Here is an 8,215-nt window from a genome sequence, read left to right as displayed (position 1 = left end):
AAGAGTTATTTGTTATTTTTGCGTCTATTGTTTTGTAAAGTTTTTACTAAGATATTAATGTGTTTTTATTGTTAAATTGCGGGTTCATACCGAGTAATAGGACTACGAGGATAATCACCAAAGCCATCAGAAAGCTTTATGATGTCCCTTATGCGACTTGGACTGATTTCCCATTCTCGCTGAAGGAGCAAATTTTCAATCAATTTAAGGTATAAATGTTCTTTTAAGCAGTTTAATAATTTATATTTATGATATTTTTCATACAATATTTAACTTTTGAAATACACAGCAACTGTGTATGGGAACACCGCTATAGCGCGGAAGTGGATGCAAATTTCCATCACAAAGCTCGCAAGCGATTGTCGCATACTTTCTTCAAAGCTAGAAAGAAGAACAAGAAGCCTAACTGGTTACTTCAAAATTTATGGGATGATTTGCAAAGGCAATGGCTTACCTCAAAGTTCGTAGAGAAGAGCGAAAAAGGAAAGAAAGCTCGCGCCTCTGAGAAGAAAGGCTCCTTGCATACTAGAGGTGCGATCAACGTAGGGACAATAAAAAGAAGATTGGTACGTAATTGCTTAAATTATTTTAATTTTCAAAGTATATCTATTCTATTTATTAACTAAATTAATTTGTTTTCAGGAAGAAGTTGGGGCATCCAATGAATCATGATGAGCTATTCAAGGAGACACATATTGTAAAGAAGAAGAAAGAGACGGATCAAGAAAGGTGGCTCCAGGACCAGGCCTCGACTGTATATGTAAGCTTTCACTTTTCTTTAAGTATTTTAATTTACTTTTATATAAATTTTGAAATACTAATTCAATTTAAATTTTCGTATAGGGTCGCTACCAAACTAATGTGGAGGAATTCATCCGCACTCAGTCAGCTGGTGAATCGGGCGAGCCAACCCAACCTTCGGACGAGGATGCTGAAAGAATATGGATGGAGTCTGCTGGCGGTCCAAAATGGGAGAAGGTATACGGGCTTCCTACTAAGAAATTCCATCGATATAAGTGTGAAATGAAAGGAATAGGGACTTCCTCGCAAGGCGATCAACTTGATGGGGAGAGCCTCTCCGCTATGCGGGTGACTATGACAAAGCTCACATCCGAGCTAGAAGCGGCCAAGGAAAGAGAAAGTGTTAGAGATGCTAAGTTCCTTGGCATGCAAGCTTAGATCAGAACTCTCCTATCTACTGAAGCTTTTCCGTTGCCTCGGTCTCGTGAGTCATCGCCAGAGGATCAACTTGAACGTGAGCGTTCCTTCCATCCTTCCCATGATCGTCCTCCCGTCCTTCCCGTGGTCGTTCTTCCTGTCCTCCACAAGACCCTTTCCGATACCGTCTTTTAGATGAAAGTTCATCAGACGGTGATGATGTTGTTGTACAAAACACTCCTTGACTTTTATATACTTTGCACTAGACAAATAGAATCGGTTTTGAACTAGTTGTAATAAGTTTTAACTTGTTTTTGGATTTTTTAGTTCTATTGAACTTTAATTTGTTAGTTTTAATGTATTTATTGAATTGTGTTATTGTTGTTGTTGTTGTTGTTGTTGTTGTTGTTGTTGTTGTTGTTGTTGTTGTTGTTGTTGTTGTGTTGTTGTTGTTATTGTGTTGTTGTTTATGGATTTGGTATGCTAGCAGGTGGTGCCAAAACAGGTATTTTATGCCAAAATTAAAACCTAGAAAACCGACCAAAGTTGGTCGGTTCCTAATTAAAACAAAATTCTGCTGATTAGCAACCAACCTTGGTCGCTTAAGTTTTAAAAAAAATTAAAAGTTACCGATCAAAGTTGGTCGGTTAATGAACAAGGATTACCTAGATTTCAACTTTACCGACCAACTTTGGTCGGTATGGTTAATTTTTTTTTTTTTAAAAAAAATATATATTTTACTTTACCGACCAACTTTGGTCGCTAATTTTTAAATTTTAATAATTAATAAAATAACGTAATTTAACTATACCGACCAACTTTGGTCAGTAAAATTAAATTATTAAAATATGTTACCGACCAAAGTTGGTCGGTATGTGCTTTAAATTGCACAGTTGGTCCTTTTACCTTAGCGACCAACCTTGGACGGTATACTAAAACGACCACCAAAATAGCGACCAAGTGTGTTTGGACGAGTTTTGGTCGGTAATTTACCAAAACCGACCAACGTTGGTCGCGTTTTTGGGTCGCTAATTACCGAATTTCTAGTAGTGTTAATTATGGTAGAAGAAACTTTTTCATCATCCCCATATTGATTCCTGCTATCTTCATCAAAACAAGAGGTAGATTAGATTGTCAAGTTGCGCTAGAATAGCGCCAAGATCTCTTCTCTAACGTATTGTAAATATACACGTCCAAGGAAAACTTGACGAAAAGAGTCTGCAAGCACCATAGAAATAAATATATCATTTAACTCACATCATAGTTGTTCTTTGATGAGATGTTCAATAATATCTATAAAAAAAGGCTAACTGTAACCAATATTACAGACTTACACAAAAATTCTGTCCATCGTGAGCAGCTATGGAACCTAAATACATCCTTCGTGAATTGTCCTAGTTGCCTTTGAAAGATGCCAAAGAGTTAGTAGAATGTAGCCAAGAAGATCTATTATCCTCGAGATAATAACTTGAATATTCTGCTGCGTTTTGTCTCAATCAATCAAGAATGCCTCAAATTCACTTATTTCACACAATTCTTCTGGTTATGCCTTTTCCTCTTTACTTTCTATAATGGTAGTGACTGCATTTTTCGGAAAGAAAGATAGTGTCAAAAGGATGTTAATCAAGAACTGACGTCTCATGCCAACCCCGTCTGCAGTTGCTACTACACTGTTACATCGAATAAAAGTTAGGATTTGGCAAAAGCATCTTTTTGGATCGAATGGGCTTTTGTGATAAATTGCGGAATTTGATATATGGATGTTTATGTAATGAGGACTTTGGAGTGCGGATCGCTCGCCAGCTAGGTCAGATTGGAGCAAGATTCCATTGGCAGGCAATCGTATTTTTCACAGGATTTTTCGTTACTCACATCATTCTCACTTCTGATATCTCCGGGTCTTGTCACCAAAAACCTTCTCCGATTGACATAGCGTTCTGCTACTAACACTTGAAAAAGCAGTTTTCAAGGTCTCGTCTCTGTTTATTTTATTTGATTCTTTGGTCGCAGAAAACGAGTTAAAACTCCATTTAAAGCCATTGAAAGCTCGCTTATAATTGGATTTGATAATTGGAGTTTTCGAAATTGAAATCTATTCTAAGTAGCTGTAATTGGAATAGATTAGGAAATTGAAATATATTCTAAGTAGGTGTTATTGGAATAGATTAGGAATATCTCAAGCAGTTTGAATCTCAATTATGGAAAATTTGGTGGAGTTTTGAGGTGATAAGAATTAAATTTTGAGCCAAATTCGAAGTAGAAGATGAAAATAAAAGAAAATGAGATATGAATCTGTGTATTGTCGAGTATCATTTGTGTACCATATATATTAGAGGAAAAATACATAAGATGCACCCCGAACTTATCCTGAAAAGTCATTTTTTCCACACAACCTTCACGGAAAACTTTCTCACTCAATACTGATCCAGACTGAATTGAAAACCCCTTAATGGTAATATAGCAGAGAAGGTGGTTTCACTATACCAAACTCGAGTAGAATCAAGAAAAGAATGTTAATCACATACTAAATTTTACATATATTATATTTTTTGACATTACATATTTAAATTAACTTAATTATTTGTGGGATCCCACTTTCTTTTTCTCCTTCTTTATCTTATTTTTTCTTTCTCTTTTGTTGTTTTTTTAGCAAACAGGAAATAGATATATTAATAACTAAGGAACGTCTAGTACATGATTAATATAAGATGCATCACGAAGGATGCATTGATTCTCTATGCTTGCTAATTGTTGGCAAACTTCATTGCATAGCAGTTTTTTATGGGTAGTAGTTTCTAGTCTCACTTTCCACAAAATCTATTACATCAAAGGGTGGTTCAGCAAAAACTTTTTCTGGTCTTCTAAGCATTACTTCTTCCTGCTACTCCAAAAACTTGATTATCCCTTCCTAGGCTCCTTTTTGCCAGTTGGTGAGCACTCATATTCCCCTGCCTGAAAGTGTATTGGAGAGTAACCCTCTGCTGGTGCATTAAGGACCTGGATTACCTCTGAGCAGTCTGTCTTTATTTCAAGTGGGAAGAGATTCCACTCCTTTGCTGTCCTTAGACCTTCTCATAGAGCTTTCAATTCTGCTGCTAATGAGCCATTTGCATGGGATAACTTTGTAAAACCAACTACCCAGCTACCATTTGCGTTTCTAAAAATACCACCTAAACCACAATTTTGGTTATAGCTGTGAAAACTGGCATCCACATTCAGTTTGAACCAACCCCTAGAGGGTTTGAACCGGTTGATTTTTATTAGTAATTTGGGAGGGTGAATAGAGATTTTTTTCGTGAATAATTTAAACTCCATAGCCCTTTGAATGATTTGGTAACCACTGATTTGGTTGGAAGTGTTATTGTGATTATTACTGTTTCTATTAACCCAGATATGCCAAATGATGAAGAGAAAGTGTTCCATTTTAGGAAATCATGTTTAAGAGGAAAGTTGAAGTCCTTTATTTGGATAAGCTAATGCGTCCCATTTTGGTTAGGAAGGTGGCTCCATTGAAGGTCGGTCCAGAGTTTTTTGACAGCTTTGCATTCTAGGAAGATATGCTCGATTGATTCCTCATAAGAGCTTTTACAGATGGGACAATTAGGGTCAATGTTTAGTCCAATTTGTGAAAGGTATTTTCTGCAAAGGATTCGATTGTGAAGGCATTGCCATAGGAAAAATCTGATTTTATTGGGACAGTCCAATTTCCAAATCTACTCGAAGTCTAGGTTAGTATTATTAGGAGATTCGATAAGCGTATAACAAGATTTAGTAGTAAAAATCCCCTTAGTGGTGAGAGACCAAATAGGTAAGTCGATTGAGGGGCTCTTAAGACGAACTTTTATTTTAGTGATATTAGCTAATAAGTCCGTAGGAAGAGACAGGGTTAAGCAGTCTAAATTCCAATTGGAACCATCAAAGATATCTCTGATTTTTGTGGAAATATCCTTGGCCGAAGATGGGCCTATTGCATGGTTCCTTAGCCCAAAATTTGGTATCCAATCGGTCTCCCATAGGTTAAGATTGGATTGAAGGTGGGGGACCATATGATGCCTTTGGAGCATATGTCCCACCCTTTGCAAATGCTTTTCCAAATGTAGGAGGATCTATTCGTAAAGGAACTATCACAATAGTAAGATATGATAAGCTTTGCCCATGGAATTAGAATATTTGTGAGAAGTCTTCAACTTAAGTTAGCTAGAGTGTAAAGATTTTTATTAAGAGCATTATGGATGCCTAATCTACCATATTTTTTGGGTTGGCATATGGTGGGCCAGTTCACCATGTGAATTTTCCTTCTCTCTATAGTGCTACCCCATATGAAGTCCCTTTGGACTTTTTATCATGCTCTTTTAGGGTTTTCCTGGGGAGGAGGATGTATTACATGTAATGGTTTGAGATGGAATTAAGGCATGATGCTGCAAGAGTTGTTCTTCCTGCCAAACTAAAGAATTTCATTTTCCATGAGGTAAGTTTAATTCTCATCTTATCAATTAGGAATTGGTAGTCCCTAGGTTTTGGGCTATGGTGTAAGATAGGAAAACCTAGGTATATGCCAAAACTGTTACTTTTTTAATTCCTAACATAGTGGAAATGTCTCTGATAATAGTATGGTTGCAATTTTTTGAGAAAAGTAATTTTGACTTTGCAGTGTTAATACTTTGACCTGATAGAGAGCAAAACTGGTCAAGGCCATTTTTAATAGCTTGGCAATATTTAGCATTAGCTCTAGCCATTAGTGTAAGGTCGTCAGCAAATAGTAAATGAGAGATTTTTGAACAATTATAACCTAAAGATATAGGGTCCCAATTCTTGATGTCCAATTGATGTTTTATATATCTAGTAAGCATTTCTAGACAGAGGATAAAGATATAGGGTGAGATGGGATCTCCTTGTCTAATACCTCTACTTAGTTGAAAGTAATTTGTAACAGATCCGTTGACTAAGATTGCTATTTTACTAGAAGAAATGCAATTTAGTAATAATTTGGAGAATTTTGGAGGGAAATTAAAGTAATCCAGGGTGTGGCGAACAAAAGACCATTCTAAACGATCAAAAGCCTTTTCTAAGTCAATTTTAAGAATCATATGGCCCTACTTTCCTTTTAGTTTGTTGAACTTATAAATCATTTCCTGGATGATGATAGCATTATCAGACGCTCTTCTATTTTTCATGAAGCTAGCCTGATATGGACTAATCAATTGATCTAGGAAAGGTTTAAGACGGTTGGCTAGAATCTTGGTGATTAGTTTATAGATAGTATTACACAAGCCAATGAGTCTGAAATTTTTAATATTGTTGGCATTATGGATTTTGGGAATGAGGCAGAGAAAAGTTTTGTTAATTTCCGGAGGGATTTCCTGATTGTTAAAAGTATCATGGCAAAGATTACTAACTGAATGCCCTATGTGATACCAATATTTCTGAAAAAAGAAGGGGTGTAAACTGTCTAGACTACGAGACTTAAAAGGTTTGAACGAGAAGATAGCACTTTTAATCTCATTATCTAGAAGGGGGGTATCCAGATTGTCTAGGTTAATCTTATTACATCTGAATTGGGGATTTAGGGGGTTTACCCGAATAGAATGAGAGTGAGAAGAAGTAAATGTAGAGGTAAAGTAATTTTGAACATGAGACATAATTTGGCTATGATCATTTATCCAATTACATGCCTCATCTTTGAAATAATTAATTTTGTTTCTTCTTTTCCTATTAGTGGTTGAGACATGGAAGAATTTTGTATTTGAATCACCATCATTAAGCCACATGATCCTAGACCTAAGTTTCCAGTAATCTTCCTCTATTTTAGAATATCATTGAACTCATTTTGAAGGTATAATTCTAATTTTCTAAGGAAAGAACTGGTAGCATAGCTATTACAAGATTGGATACCTTGGAGTCTGGCTAACAATTTTCTCTTCCTTCCCATGATATTACCAAAGGTACTATATTTCTAAGGTTTTAACTTATCAACAAAATTGAGGCTAGCTTTAAAGTAATCACTATCATTCCAATTATTTTTAACAATTATCTGAAACTTCGGATGTTTATACCAAAAGGTTTCTTGTCTAAAAGGAACCTTATGGAGAGACCTATTCCTTGGAATCAATTCAATATGGATAGGATTATGGTCAAAGTGAGTTCTAGGCAAGTGAATAATAGAGATTTTAGAAAAGAGTTCAATCCATTCCTCATTTCCAAAGACTTTGTCAAGTCTTTCTAAAATAAGACCCTTCTTGTTACGTCTATTATTTGTCCAAGTATATTTGCTTCCTTTGAAGCCTAGATCAACCAAGTTACATTTGTTGATTTTGGACCAAATATATCTAGCTCTACTATCCTTAATAGGTTTGCCACCAAATTTCTCACTAGCGGTTAAAATGTCATTAAAGTCACCACCAACTAACCAAGGTCCTTTATAAGAATTGTTAATTCTTTCTAGGTGATCCCACGTAATATTTCTATTATGAATACAGTACTAGCATATATGGAAGTAAAAAGCCAATGTTTACGTATAGGAATTACATCTATGGTTGCATGGATCTCTTGACCCCTACGAACAACATTTTGAACGTTGATTATGTCGTCCTTCTACATCATTACCATACCACCAGACTGCCCTTCTGATGGAACTTCAATCATCTCAGTGAACCCAAACTCATTAAGCATGGTTGCATGGTTACCCATCCTTGTTTCCAACAACGTCACCATACACGACCTATGTGTGTCTAACATCTCCCTAAAGTTTCTCCTGAAATTGTCATTATTCCCTCCCCGTATATTCTATATTATGAAATTTTGGGCTGATTCATGACTAAATTAGATTTAGGGTTGACCATCTCTCCATTCTCCCTTATCCCTCCCACTTGGACAAGATTGCTTCTCATCGACGGAACTAGAATCATCGTCTTGTTGCCCACTGTTGGGTCGTGAGGAGGATGTATATCCATCGAACACTTGTATAGGGCCAACTGGTAGCTAAATACATGCCTCTTATCGTGCCTCTCCATGAAGAGAAAATATTTTATTCTGTCTAGGTTTGAGAGTTCTAGGGTTG

The 8,215-nt window shown here is 36.1% G+C and overlaps 1 long non-coding RNA gene across 1 annotated transcript; it reads left to right on the top strand.

Moving 5' to 3' along the window:
- The first annotated feature begins 400 nt into the window (after window positions 1-400).
- Window positions 401-1,413, top strand: LOC104214080 (uncharacterized). The gene is made up of 3 exons (XR_011402750.1): window positions 401-566; window positions 643-760; window positions 844-1,413. It is a non-coding gene; the product is annotated as an uncharacterized lncRNA (long non-coding RNA).
- Window positions 1,414-8,215: the final 6,802 nt, after the last annotated feature.

This window comes from Nicotiana sylvestris, chromosome 10, assembly GCF_000393655.2.
Source record: "Nicotiana sylvestris chromosome 10, ASM39365v2, whole genome shotgun sequence".
NCBI classification, from domain to species: domain Eukaryota; kingdom Viridiplantae; phylum Streptophyta; class Magnoliopsida; order Solanales; family Solanaceae; genus Nicotiana; species Nicotiana sylvestris.
Note: the sequence above shows the minus strand (reverse complement) of the source record. Positions and strands in the feature narration are given on the sequence as shown.